Source organism: Mustela erminea, chromosome 1, assembly GCF_009829155.1.
Source record: "Mustela erminea isolate mMusErm1 chromosome 1, mMusErm1.Pri, whole genome shotgun sequence".
NCBI lineage: Eukaryota > Metazoa > Chordata > Mammalia > Carnivora > Mustelidae > Mustela > Mustela erminea.
This window is the reverse complement of record NC_045614.1, coordinates 163,010,698-163,025,337: the sequence shown is the minus strand read 5'-3', so window position 1 is coordinate 163,025,337 and position 14,640 is coordinate 163,010,698.

Sequence of the window (14,640 nt, the reverse complement as noted above, 5' to 3'; positions counted from 1 at the left end):
AAGTTCTGATATCTAGGTTATTGAATTTGATCATAGCAATCAAGACTCTGGGCAGATGATATAAATGGTCTTCTTACATCAGAATATTAATTAGGTATAAGGATTATCTTTCCTGTATGCTTATTCCATATGTTACACCAAACTGAAAAGGTTCTTCACAGCAAATGAAACAATCAACAAAACCAAAGGCAATCTATTGAATGGGAGAAGATATTTGTGAATCACATATCTTCTAAAGGGTTAGTATCCAAAATACATAAAGAGTCGATACAACTCAACACCCCAAAACTAAACAGTCCAATTAAGAATGGGTTGGAGATATGAACATATATTTCTCCAAAGAAGATGTACAGTGGCTAACAGACACTTGAAAAGATGCTCAACATCACTCATCATCAAATAAATGCAAATCAAAACTACAATGAGATGTCACCTCCTACCAATCAGAATGACTAAGATCAAAAGCACAAGAAACAAGTATTGGTGAGGACTGGTGAGGATTGGTGGAGAAAAAGAAACCCTCATGCACTGTTGGAGGAAAAGCATCCTGTGCAGCCACTGTGGAAAATGATATGGAGATGCCTCAAGAAGATAAAAAAAGAACTATCCTATGATCCAGTAAATATTCTACCGGGTACTTAACAAAAAATATAAAAACACTAGTTCAAAGGGATATATGCACCCTGATGTTTATTGAAGCATTATTTATAATAGTCAAATTATGGAAGTAATCCAAGTATCCAATGATAAATGAATGGATAAAGAAGATATGGCATATATACACAATGGAATACTATTCAGCCATAAAAAGGAATGAAATCTTGCCACTTGCAACTGCATGGATAGATCTAGAGGGTATAATGCTAAGTGAAATAAATCAGTCAGAGACAGATAAATACCATATGATTTCACTCATATGTGGAATTTAAGAAACAAAACAAATCAACAAAGGACAAAGAAAAAAAGAGAGAGAGAGACAAACCAAGAAACAGATTTTTAACTATAGAGAAAAAACTGATGGTTACCAGAGGGAAGGTGGGTGGGGAATGGGTTAAATAGGTGATGGAGATTAAAGAGTACTGTTATCATGATGAGCACTGAATAATGAGGTATAGAATTGTTGAATCACTATATTGTACGCATGAAACTAATATAAGACTGTATGTTAACTATATTGGAACTAAAATTAAAAACAATAAAAAATAAAGTTAGTGGCCTAGCACACTCAGAAATATCCCATTCAGACAATTTACTCTAATCATGTAATAGGCATTCAATGTGTTTTTGTTGATTGATTCTAAATTGGAGTCAACTTATTTCAAATTATCTCTCTGCCTGGGGAGCGTCATGTGAGATTCAATAGTACAGATTTTTCAGCTTCCCTATTTAGTCACAGCATTGCCTGTGATTCCTATTATCTAATTAAGCATCCTTGAGCCAGAACAAATGCACTCTTTGTTTTGAAGGCATAACCATGTTGCTTTTCGAGCTCAGGGAATAAAGTCTTTTAAAATTGCTGCCATTTTAGGGGTGCCTGGGTGGTTCAGTGGGTTAAAGCCTCTGTCTTCAGCTCGGGTCATGATCCTGGGGTCATGAGATCAAGCCCCGCATCAGGCTCTCTGTTCAGCAAGGAGCCTGTTTCCTCCTCTCTCTCTGCCTACTTGTGATCTCTCTGTCAAATAAATGGATAAAATCTTTAAAAAAAAAAAAATTGCTGCCATTTTAGTGTGGAAGCTAACGCCCACCATGAAAAATAACTCATCAAGTACATGTTACCATCTTTGCAATCAGCCTGTACCTTCTTAGAGATCAAAATCTACAATTTTGTTGTAAACTTTACTTTCCCACCTTAATGTGGATTTTTCTGGCATTTGATTTTTCCTTTTACAAAGAGGAATATAAAGCTATGATAACCCAATTAACATTGATTTAATTGGATTGTATGGATTGAGTTGAATTTTCTATAGTAAGCATGTGTCACTAACATAGATGAACACATAGAGATGGCTACATGCTTTGGAACCTAACAGACATATGTAGAGCTGTAGTATTGTATAATGTCTAGAGTGGGAGAAGCCCTTGCCACAAATAATGTGAGTTACTCTATGGCTTATCTATATTTCTCTTTTTTTTGAAGATTTTATTCATTTATTCATGGAGACACAGAGAGAGGCAGAGGTAGAGGGAAAAGCAGGCTCCCTGCAGGCTGCCAGGGAGCCCGATGTGGGACTCGATCCCAGGACCCTGGGACAATGACCTGGGCTGAAAGCAGATGCTTAATCAACTGAGCCACCCTTATGCCCTGTTTCTTCATATTTCATAAGCCTTTACCAAGTACATTTGGAAAATTGGCCATACTTGACAGCCAGAAAGCTGTAGCCAGCCTTATAACCAGGGAATGAAAGAAGTTTAATTACAAGAAAATGATACAGTTTTAACTCCATTTCTCTTGAATATTTTCAACAGGGCTACCACCCTTAATTCTCTCAATGGTACTAAGAAAGAAGGTAGGAAAATACCTGTACCTGGTCTAATAAGACTTGTGCCACCTTATAAGCTGAATTTTATGTCTTTATTTGCTCCAGGGTTAGATACAAAGACTTGACTTTCTACAAGCTGACCATTTCAGGGTCTTGTTATTGCTAGTGACTTCATTATTGAGGCCCTTAAAAAAAAAAAAATGTTCTAGGATATCCTACATGCATTTTCTAACCCAGAAAGAAAATTCTTCACGGTTTCTTTTTAGTGTTGCCTCCAGTTTTTTTTTTTTCTCCCCCACTTTCTCAAAGGTCTTCCTGCCAATATTAAAAAACAACCAAACAGAAATCCTGTATATGATGTTAATTCTTAAAGCATTGTTAGCATACCAAGCACAAGGCATAAATACAATGTGTAAATAGATGAACACATTAGACATAACGAACCTCCAACTGTCACTGTGTATTAGCAACAACAAAAGCAACAAAGCCACGTATTAAACCTTTATTCTAAGTTAGCTATTGTTGACAGCGAATTGGAACTTATATGGAACTTTAAATGGAATTTAGAACCTTAAAAATGCTATCCTCAAATTTGTGCTCATGTTTACTAAAAGATGATACTACGGTTAAAAATTAATCTTTGATCCTGACCAGTCAGCACAGTATAGTAGCAAGAGGGTCTGAGCCTTCTCATGCATGGCCCTCAGAGTTTGGTTCCCTCCCATGGAAAATGAAAATGCTAAACCTCCCTGGCAAGACTATTATAAAAGTAAAAAGGACCATAGATGATATGTAATACATCTACCTAATATTACTAATTAAATTCAATTTGAAGTAAGCATAATAAGTATCCATATATGGTTAAATTGAGCAAATATAGGCAAGTTATTCATGGAACCTACCACACTTCCTACTGGGATTTCATGTGAAGGGCCTACAAGCTCATCCTTCTAGAGAACACACTTCTCAGACTGTTTCTTCCCACATCCTCTTCTTTTTTCCCTCAGTGGTCGCTAGGAGCACTATTGCCCGTGTTTGTTATTACTAGTCTCTCTGGTTACCACCACAGTTTACAACATAGAGAACATTAACTATAGGCTTGTCACATACCAAGCACCATTCTCAGTGCTTATTGTTATATAGCATAGACATATTTATAGGCATAGATAATTTTATAACATACATACGTATAGATATATTTATAGGCTAAGGTGTTTTAAGGATGACACTAAGAATTCTTAGGGTGCCTGGGTGGCTCAGTTGGTTAAGTGTTCAACTCTTGATTTTGGCTCAGGTCATGATCTCAGGGTCCTGGGATCAAGCCCCATGTTGGGCTTTGTGCTGAGTGTGGACCCAGCTTGAGATTCTCTCTTCCTCTGCTCTTAGTCTCACTTGTGCTCTCTCTCTCAAAAAAAAAAAATTTTTTTTTTAATTAAAAATCCTTTAATGACCATGGCTAGTGAAACATTATCAAAATTATACCTGAAGGAATGGGAGGTGAATTAATGGGGAAAGACAGAATAGTTCACCCTGGTTAAAGAAAATGTAAGCTGGGCAATTTACAGATTTGTTAGCTAGGTTTCATGTCAGCATGCAGAGACAACTGCCCTCCAGGATTAGTGCCTTGCCTGGCATGGGCCGCAAAAAACTCAATAAATATTCACAAATTAAAAAGATAAATGAAGACTGATCATTAGATTCTGAAGGAAGGTTTATAGACTTGCACTACAATAGGAGTTGTATGTATACAACAAGTAGCAATTAAAATTTTTTTGCGGGAATTCAAATGTTAATGACACTAGAACCCACTCACACTGTCTGCCACTCTGCTTGGACTGAGTCTGGGACAAGAATTGCTCATAGGAGTGTTGAATGGAAGTTCTCAGCATTTGCGTGTCTTTAGAAGGAAAGAACAGCAAGGTGCAAACATAAAATGTTTTTATTCAGGTTTTCCTGAGGGCTTATAGAAAGGTCACATTCATTTGGAAGTAGTACAAGTTTCTAGAGACAATAGCTCATGTAACCATTAGGAAAAACGATATACGAATATATATTAAGGAAAGGAAAATGTCTTGCCCATGGCAATCCTTTCAAAATCTAATGACAAATGTCAGAGTGCCTTTGGACTAGTAGAATGTGCCACATTTCAGAGTGTCTGAAAAGAGGACTAGAATTGGCAAGTGAGTCCCAGAAGTAGGCTCTCCATCATTTACATACGCAGTCTGAGGATTTTCACCTGCAACATACACGCTGACTTTCCCAATCACTGGGGAGGGCAGAATTTCTACTGAATAACTAAAACACATTTTTATATGCCCCAAATCACTGAAACCCTCTACAAAGAAAGGCACGAATACAGGGTACAATGATGAGTCTGTGTTCACAAAGTGAGCCCAAGTGGTTTTGACTGGTGAGAATTAAAAAGCATGACCATTTCAGCCCTGTAAGCCATGATGTTCTCAGTGCTTGTGATTCATCTAAATCAAGGGGGGGTGGGGGGAATGGAAAAGAGACTTTTTCCCGAAGAGCCATTGCTGCCATATCAGGAGCAGCTCTACAGGTCAGGCATAAATTCCCTGTAGTAGTTCTTGCTAAGGAATTGCCCATGCTGCCTCATGAACTTAATCACATTAAAAAATCACATCAAGGAGGGCACGTATTGCATGGAGCACTGAGTGTGATGCAGAAACAATGACTCTTGGAACACTGAAAAAAAAAAAAAAATCTGATCAAGGAATCATGATGGAGATTTTCCGTACTTCTTAAACAAAGAGCAGCCTCCACAGCAGCTTCCTTCTTTGGCCTTCGTCATCACTTGCCATGGAAGGGGACCCTCGGCTGGTATTGACACCCCCTACATGCAGGGAATCACTGCCCTGCAGGATCCAGAAGGCAGCAATGTTTATCTATACCCTGGTTCCTTGTCCTCACAGCTTAGTCCCCTGGCTGTGATTTCAGGCCCCAGAGACTCAACATAAAATAGCAGACTATCTGATGTGATGTTAAAACCTCTTCTGTCAAGATTTGTGAAGTTTAAAGATCATCTCCTAAATTGTGAAAATCTAAGATCCCCAACAGGGAAATAGGAGTCTTTGGCCTATCCGTCATTCATGATTTTAAAAATCTAGAAGTCATTGTCACCCAAAGGCTCAAGTTTCAGCAAGGTTATTTGTAGTCCATGAGCAGAGAGATGCAAACACACATACACATAAGAAGCAGTAGCGTTAGGGAAAGAAATCTTTTTTTTTTTTCTAAATAATATATGGCAAGCTGATTTTTTAAAATTAGCTTGCCATTTGCTTTAAAAACAGTTTGAAAAAGATAGTCTGTGCTATGAAAAGTATAATTACTTAGTTGGATGAAGTAGGAAGGCTATATAGTATATAAATATATAAATTAGTAATTTAGCTACTGCACATACTGTATATACACACAAATAGGCATGTTCATCAAATAAAAAATACTCTTAGTATTACAGTCCTCATTCCTATGACTGGTCAGATCATCATAATTTATATTTATAGCAACATTCTTTCACTTACATATCCCATATTGCTTTTGCCTTTAGGAAACTTCTCAGCTGGTTGTGGTTTTTTTGCCTGGTGGGGTGACCCAAACCTTCATTCCTGAAAAGTCTGGGTCGTTAGCAGTTCTGCCTGGATTGTGTTAAGGCTACAGGAGATAACGGTTTTTTTCAGGGCACACATAGAAACTTTCAGATCATTTATGTAGAGCCTGATATGGGAATATGAAACCCTAAGCTCACCTTTTTTTTTTTTTTTAAAGCGCATCTTTTTCTTTATCTGGTGCAGTTAGGAGCAACCACCTAATCTCATGACACTTCTTAGTTTGACTAAAATGGTCTAAAGTGTTGAATAGATGATCACCCAAAACTTTGCCCATAAAAAGATTTAATTAGAAGTATCCAGTGGTGATATTTTTATATTTCTATTGCTACATCATGGCGTGGACTACCAGCGTCCATTCTACTACTGTAAATAAAATTATTAATGCATTTAAACCTAAATATAATTAGTTTAAAGAATCAATCCCAGAAAAACTCATCCTACAATTCTGTTCCTCAGGAACTACTCTTAATATCAAAATGTTTATCAGTCAGATTCTACAGAGAAGAAACAGACTCAGGAGGAGATAGGTGATGATAGATAGATAGATAGATAGATAGATAGATGGATGGATGATAGATACGATAGATGATAGATACATAGTAGCTAGATGATATCTAATAAAGATAGATGATAGGTAGATAGACACATAGACAACAGATAGATACAGATAGATAGAGAGATAGATCTTCTCCTGCTTTTTTACAGAGGAGAGAGAACAATAAAGTAGTGTTAAGACAAGAGCCCCAAGAGTTTGAAACTTTCTCACAGGTAAACAAATTCTTTCAAAGAAGATCCAGCTAAATATTGATAATGAGTGAGAATTCTCCAATATCAATAATCCTCAACTACCAAAAGCAAACAAAAAGAAGGTAATCAAATATTTTGTTTGTTTGTTCTGTCAATGTCTTACGTTTCTTCTGTATACCAAAGAGGGTTTTGAGTGGCCATAAATAGTCAAGATACCTAAACATATTTCTATAGAAAAACTGGTAGAAGAAAGTAAATTTTATCCTGACAATAAAAAGTCTATAAGAAATTAAGTGACCATGCTAAGACTTGCTTTTACTAATAATTAGAATTATTGAATTTTTATGATAGTCTTGGCACTGTGCTAAGGACCATGTATTAAGATTGTTTTATTTCATCCCAGAAGTCACTTCAAGTGCTAGGCTTTTAAAGGGCACTCAGCTTGCTGAATTCAAAGGCTGAGTTTATTCCTCCATAAAAGTACTACATTGTATTAGTTTAATGAGAGCATGCATTTAAACTATGTCTTGCTAGCTACATTTTTAAAATACCAGAGCCTACATTGAAAAACATATAGTATATATAAGTATTTGGATACGTTAATATTTTTAAGCAATTTAAACCACTTAAACTTTAACAACCTTTCTTTAACTAACTTATCTAATTCTACCCAACTCTTCTATATTCTATTATTTTCTTCATTATGTTTATTTCCAAGGCTGGAAATGCAGCTCACAGTGGCACAGGGACCTATGATTAAAGTGTCCTCCTCCTTGGAGAACCTAGGTGACTCAGTCAGTTAAGTATCTGCCTTCAGCTCAGGTCATGATTTCAGGGTCCTGGGATTGAGCCCCACGTCGGGCTCACTGCTCAGTGGGGAGTCTGCTTATCCCACTCTCTCTCTTTCAAATAAATAAATTAAAAAAAAAAAGAAAAAGTCCCCCTGGATACAGGTTTGTTAAAAAGAAAAGAAAGAAAGAAATAAAAAAAAAACTGAATTAGATGAAAATGAAAACAAATATCAAAATTTATAGGACAGAGCTACAGTCCTGTACAGAAAGAAATTCACAGCCACAAATGCAAAGATACATATATTAGGGGGAAAAAATCTAAAATATCAATAAATAAAATTTAAAAAGGAATTCTTCTCACTTGGTTTATGCTCAGCTGTTGCTATCTTGAAATTATTAATATTTAAATAAAGGCCTTGCATTTTTATTTTTCACTGGGCACCACAAATTATGTATCTGGTCTTGTCTCCATCTGAAATTATCCTGTTTACTCTACTACATGTTTATATTTTGTCTTCTCAACTAAAATGTAATCTTTATGACAATAGGAGTTTTGCCTAGCTTGTATAGCAAAGTAAATAGGTGCTGAAAAAAAAATTTCTTGAATTTTCTACCTGGCTTCACACTTATTAAATCTGAATAAAGCCATTTCTTTGAAAATAAACAGCCCAATCCGTGGAATCAATATTCATCTAGTGTTACCCATATTTAAGAAGAGTACCAAGGAACACATAAACATTCTCTATCAGGCTGACCTTGCATTTCCAAACTTATTAAGTAATGGTAAATGTCACAGAGTGTCTGGAGAGAAGAGTGCCAAATTTTCTCATTTAACATCAGTATTTGAATTACAATTTCTTGGTGACCAAATCCCATTTGGAATTTCATGAACAAGTGGCTGTTATTTTGTTGACCTTTTCCCATCCTCTTTCAGATCCATCTTGTCACTTTAATCCTTATTTTAACAGATAAGAAAGGGAAGCAGAAAAAAAAGACAAATTAAGCAACATAGAATAAATTTTATCTGTTATTACTCTTAAAATTAAGTTGTGATGCTGATGCTCTACCAAAACAACCAGCACCATTCTCCATTGTTTATTAAATGTTTATATTCTTTATCATTAAAAAAAGCTTTATATATATTAATAGTTTTATCTTACTGTGAGTTCATGGTCTTCTGGAATGTGTCAATTAATGTTTTTATTATTTATCCAAATATTATTTCTTTCCCTTTCTCTCACTCCTCTTCTGTGATTCCCATGAATATGATGGCTCACTAATCTCTGAGGCTATCATATTCCTTTACCCCTTTTTCTTTACATTCCTCCCAATAGATAATCTCAATTGACCTGTTTTCTGGTTCACTGATTCTTTGCCTGCTGAAATCTACTTTTAGGCTCCTCTAGTGAATTCTTCATTTTAGTCCCTGTACTTTTCAACTTCAGAATTTCTCTTTGATTATTTCCTGTAACTTACATATTTTTATTAATATTCTTTATTTAATGGGAAATCATTCCCCTGTTTTCATTTGGTTCTTAAGACATAGTGTCCTTTGGCTCTTTGAACACATTTTAAAGAACTGATATAAAATCTTTGTCTAGTAAGTCCAATATCCAGGCTTTATCAAGGACAGTTTCTACTGATTTCTTTATTCCTTATGTATGGCCCATGCTTTCTACTTTACCTTTACATGTCAAAATTTTTGTTATTGTTGAAAACTAGACATTTCAAATAATATAATATGGTAACTGAAAATCAAATTTTCCCCTCTCCCCATAGTTTGTTCTTTATTTAGCAACTTTTCTGAACTAATTCTGTGAAGTCTGGTTTTGTTTTGTTTTGTTTTGTTTCATATATAACCACTGAAGCCTCTGCTCAGTTACTTTATTAGTCAACTGATGATTTGACAGATTTCCTGGGACCAATAAGTCTCCATGGAGACTTATTGCTAAGGTGCTCTGTGCATGTGTTGGAGCACACCCTTGACACTCAGCTAGAAGTTTTGTTTTCTACATACACAGAGCCTGTAGGTCATCCAGAGGTGAGAGGGTAGGGCCTTCCTATGTCTGCCCTGAGCATGTTCAGAGCCCTAAGCATGTGGCCTTCTAGATTCCCAAAAATATGTCAGAACTTTTCTAAATTCCCCAGGGACATCTTATTCCCCAGCTCTTCCTCTTTAGTTAGCCTATTATTCACCTCAACTGTTACCCATCACCTTGGGTAGTCATGATATTAAAAAACTGTCACTGGGTTTTGTTTTGTTTTGTTTTTTGATAAGTACCCCCAGGGAGACAGTTGTTCATACTCAGTAAGCTCTAAGTGTGGTCAAATAAGGAGTCTTGTTGGTAGGGCCTTCCAGGAAACCATCAGACAAGTCAAATAATAATGTTCTCTGTAAATGGGTCTTTCAAGGAGGTTCAACCCCATTTCCCCTTCTACTAGCAAGCAGCAGCTGATTTCATGATGATTTCAGATTGCTGGCTTTCAAGATTACTTGGGGAGTTGGGGAGAGGTAAGTGGGAATTGAGCAAGTTAAAATGACACAAAGTTCACTTTTCTTCAATAAACACTCCTCTAGATTGCTATGTCTTTAATTTACAGAGCTCTAAGAAAGTGTTCCCTATAGTTTTTGTCAGTGTTCTCTTGGTTTTTAAGGGTAAAAATACTTTTCTAGGGGCACCTGGGTGGCTCAGTGGGTTAACCCTCTGCCTTCAGCTCAGGTCATGATCCCAGGGTCCTGGGATCGAGCCCCGCATTGGGCTCTCTGCTTAGTGGGGAGCCTGCTTTCCTCTCTCTCTCTGCCTGCCTCTCTGCCTACTTGTGATTTCTGTCAAATAAATAAATAAAATCTTAAAAAAAATACTTTTCTAAGGTTCTGACTCCGCAATTTTTGCTGACATCATTGTACCTCTCAAGCGATATCTTTTTTAAAAAAATGAGTACCTCATATTTTTTGTCAACTCACTCATTACAGAGGTCTGAATTACACCTTTATTTTAAGGTGACTGATACTGTGTTTTTACCCAGCTGATGTTCAGAAACTGAATATAAAATTTCCTTCAAATTGTATGAGTGGCTTTAGTATATATATTTCATGTTTTCTAGGGTAAGGATTAAAAAAATAATCCAATAAGTACAAAACATTATTTCTCTGGATCCATTCATTCTTTAAAATTGAAGTCCTCTTCAAACATGCTAACTGGCCTTTTGATATTCCAAAAGATGACCTACCTGAATTCCTATAGTCATTCTGGAGATTGAGAAAAAAACTATAATGCCTAGAAAAGCTGCCATTCCATCATTTCTCAACTGAGACAAAGACCAAGACTGATTGCTAATGATTCTACTACACTGAATTCCTCAAAGAACAGATTTGAGGGAGATAGGCTCTTGACTTCACAGGTGAAATTGAAACTGTAACATAGTTTGGTGGTCTTCAAAATATGGACAGTACATAATCCTGTGAGGTTAATATTCTAGGATTCCCCCTGACCACACACATGCATAGCTCCCCCTCCCCACACCATGACTAATGACATCAGGCACCAGAGTGTTAACATTTGTTACAACTGGTAAACTTACTTCAGTATATTCTTACCAGCCAAAGTCCACTGTTTGTGTTAGGTTCACTCCCGTTGCAAACTATATGGGTTTGACATATGTATGATGACAAATATTCACTAAATGTAGTATCACATAGAATAGTTTCATTGCCTTAAAAATCTTCTGTACTGTGCTTATCAATCCCCCCTCCTATCTAACCACTGGATATTACTAATCATTTTACTCTCTCTATAGTTTTGCCTTATATAGATGGTCAAGTAGTTGGAGTTGTATAATATGGAACATTTTCAAATTTGCTTCTTTCACTTAGTAATATGCTTTTACCTTTAACTATATTTCTATCTCTATGTATTTAGCTATCTATATATATCTACATATTTCTAACTAACCATCCCTATATATCTATATCTCTATGTCTTTTCATGATGATTTCTTTTTAGCATTGCATAATATTCCTTTTTCTGAATGTTCTGTAGTTTTTTCATCCACTCACCTATCTTGGTTGCTTCCAAGCTTGGCAATTATGAATAAAGCTATGATAAATATTCATATATAAGTTTTGTGTGGGCATAATTTTTAGTTCATATGGATAATTACCAAGGAGCATGATTGTTGGATCATATGGTAGGATTACATTTAGTTTTAAAATAAACTGCCAAGCTATCTTCCAAAGTGGCTGTACCATTTTGCGTCCCCACCAGCAATGAATGAGAGTTCCTGTTGTTCCACATCCTTCACTGCATTTTGTTTTGTTAGTGTTCTTGGTTTTGGCCATTGTAACAAATATGTAGTGGTATCTCATTTTAGTTTTCAGTTCCTCAACTGACATATATTCACATGCTTACCTACTATCTGTATATCTGCTTTGGTGAAGTGTCTATTCAGGTCTTTTGCCCATTCTAAGTTAGGTTATTTATTTTCTTATTTTGACTTTTAAGAGGTTTTTGGGTTTTTTTGTTTTGTTTTGTTTTGTTTTTGCTTTTTGGTGTTTGGGTTTGTTGTTATTGTTGTTGTTGTTGTTTTGTATTTTAGTTAAGTAATTTTTCAGATGTGTCTTTTGCAAATATTTTCTCACCCAGTTTATGTTTTGTCTTTTCATTCCCTTAACTATCTTTTTCTCAGAGCAGAAGAAGTTTAGAGGAGTGGGAAGGAGGACAGAATATTTTTGTGCTATTATTTGGAACAAACACTCAATGATCAAGAATATGACAAATAAAAGTTTCATTTTATCTACACTTGTTTATCTCCTGATGCTCTCATTTTATATATAGATCCTTGTTCCTAATCTGTATCATTTTCCTTCTCTCTGAAGAACTTCTTTGAACATTTCTTGCAAGGCACATCTACTAGCAACAAACTCTCACAATTTTTGTTTGTCTGGGAAGAGCTTTATTTCTTCTTCACTTTGGAAAGATAATTTCATGGGGTACCCAATTCTAGGTTGATGATTCTTTTTCTCTCAATACTTAAAAGATTTAACTTCACTCTCTTCTTGTTTGTCAGGTTTCTGAGAAGTTGGCAGCAATTCTTTGCTCCTCTATGGGTAAAGTGTTTTTTCCCCTGCCTCTCGTGATTTTTTTCTTTATCATTGAGTTTTTTGAAGTTTGATTTTGATGTGCCTATATTTAGTTTTTATTGGTATATATCCTGCTTCATGTTCTCTGATTTTCCTGAATCTGTGGTCTGGTGTCTGAGATTAAATTTGGAACTTTCTTTGTCACCACCACTTCAAATATTCCTTCTGTTCCTTTCTCTCTTCTTTTTCCTCTAGTTCTTTCTTTATGCATATTTTGGACCTTTTGTAGTTGTCCCGTAGTTCTTGCACATTCTGGTCTGTTTGTCTTTGTCTCTTTTTCTTTTTTGCTTTTCAGTCTTGGAAATTTCTGTCATCATTTTCAAGCTCAGAGATTCTTTCTTCAGCTGTTTTCAGTCTACTAATGTGCCCATCAGAGGCATTCTTCATTTCTGTTACAGTATTTTTTATCTCTAGCATTTCTTTTTGATTCTTTCTTAGAATTTCCATAGCTCTGCTTATACATTACCCATCAAATTCTTTCAAACTGTCTACTTTTTTCATTAAATACCTTAGCATATTAATTATATTTTTTCTAAATTTCTGCTATGATCATTCCAGTATTTCTACCATATACGATTCTACTTCTAATGCTTGTTCAGTCTCTTCAAACTGTGTTTTTGTTTTTTAGTTGGCCTTGTAATTCTTTGTTGACAGGCAGACATGATGTACTAAATAAGAGGAATGGGTAAATGGGCCTTTGCTAATGTAATGATGAGGTGTGGGGTGAGGGAAAGTATTCTGTATCCCTATGATTAGATCTCAGTCTTTTGGTGAGCTTGTTCGTCGGGATTATGAGCTTGACTGGTGCTTCTCAGTTCCTTCCCTGACTTAGGTGGGATAGAATAGCCAGAGTGGTCTAGAGTTGTATATTTCCTTTCCTCCATGTGAAAGGGGAAAGCCAGCTGGGGTTAGGTATTTCCCTTTCCCAAGTAGGTTATGCTCTAAGAAAACCTTAGCATGTTAACCTCAGATTAAGTAGTTTCTCCTGTGGTACCTGGTTGGCTCAGTGGGTTCAAGTCTCTGCCTTCCGCTCAGGTCATGATTTCAGGGTCCTAGGATCAAGCCCCACATCGGGCTCTCTGCTCAGTGGGGAGCCTGCTTTCCCTTCTCTCTCTCCGCCTGCCTCTCTGCCTATTTGTAATCTCTGTCAAATAAATAAATAAAATCTTTAAAAAAAAATAGTTTCTCCTGAGGCCAATTCTTTAAAAATAAAACAAAACAACAACAACAACAACAAAAAACCAGAATGCTCTGGACTATTTCAGAGAGGTAGAAGCACTAGAGTATTTTCTTTGTTATTCACTGTGATGATTTAGCAGAATTCCTGGAGGTAAAATTTATAAAGTTGTGCCCCCATAACTGGGTACCCTTGAAACTTTAATTCACATTTACTCACACTGAGCCTCCAGCAATTCAACTACAGTTAAGGTTTTCCTATCCCAGCGGTGGTTCCTGTGGATATTTATGCTCCTGAGTGTCTGTTCTGGTAAGTTGTGATTCTTGGTGCCCATCTGTTGGTCCTTCCAATTTGGGGGGCAGCAGTTAGCCCTGCTTATTTCTCTGATGGGTCTAAGAATAGTTGTTTGTTGTTCAGTTTGTTCAGTTTTTTACTTGTTGTTAGGATAAAACGGCACTTCTAATGTCTAACATGCCAGACTGGAAACTGGAAGTCCCCCAGATAGTTTCAATAGAACAAATTTTCAGCTTCTAAATTTCCTCTTGTATTTTTACCTTGCATCCATAGATAATGAGGTATTTCCTTTTCTATCCCACATCTCTTTCATAATCACTCTCTTCAACTGTATAAAGGAAACTTATGCTTTTCTGTCATTCTATATTTTACTCTGACTAGT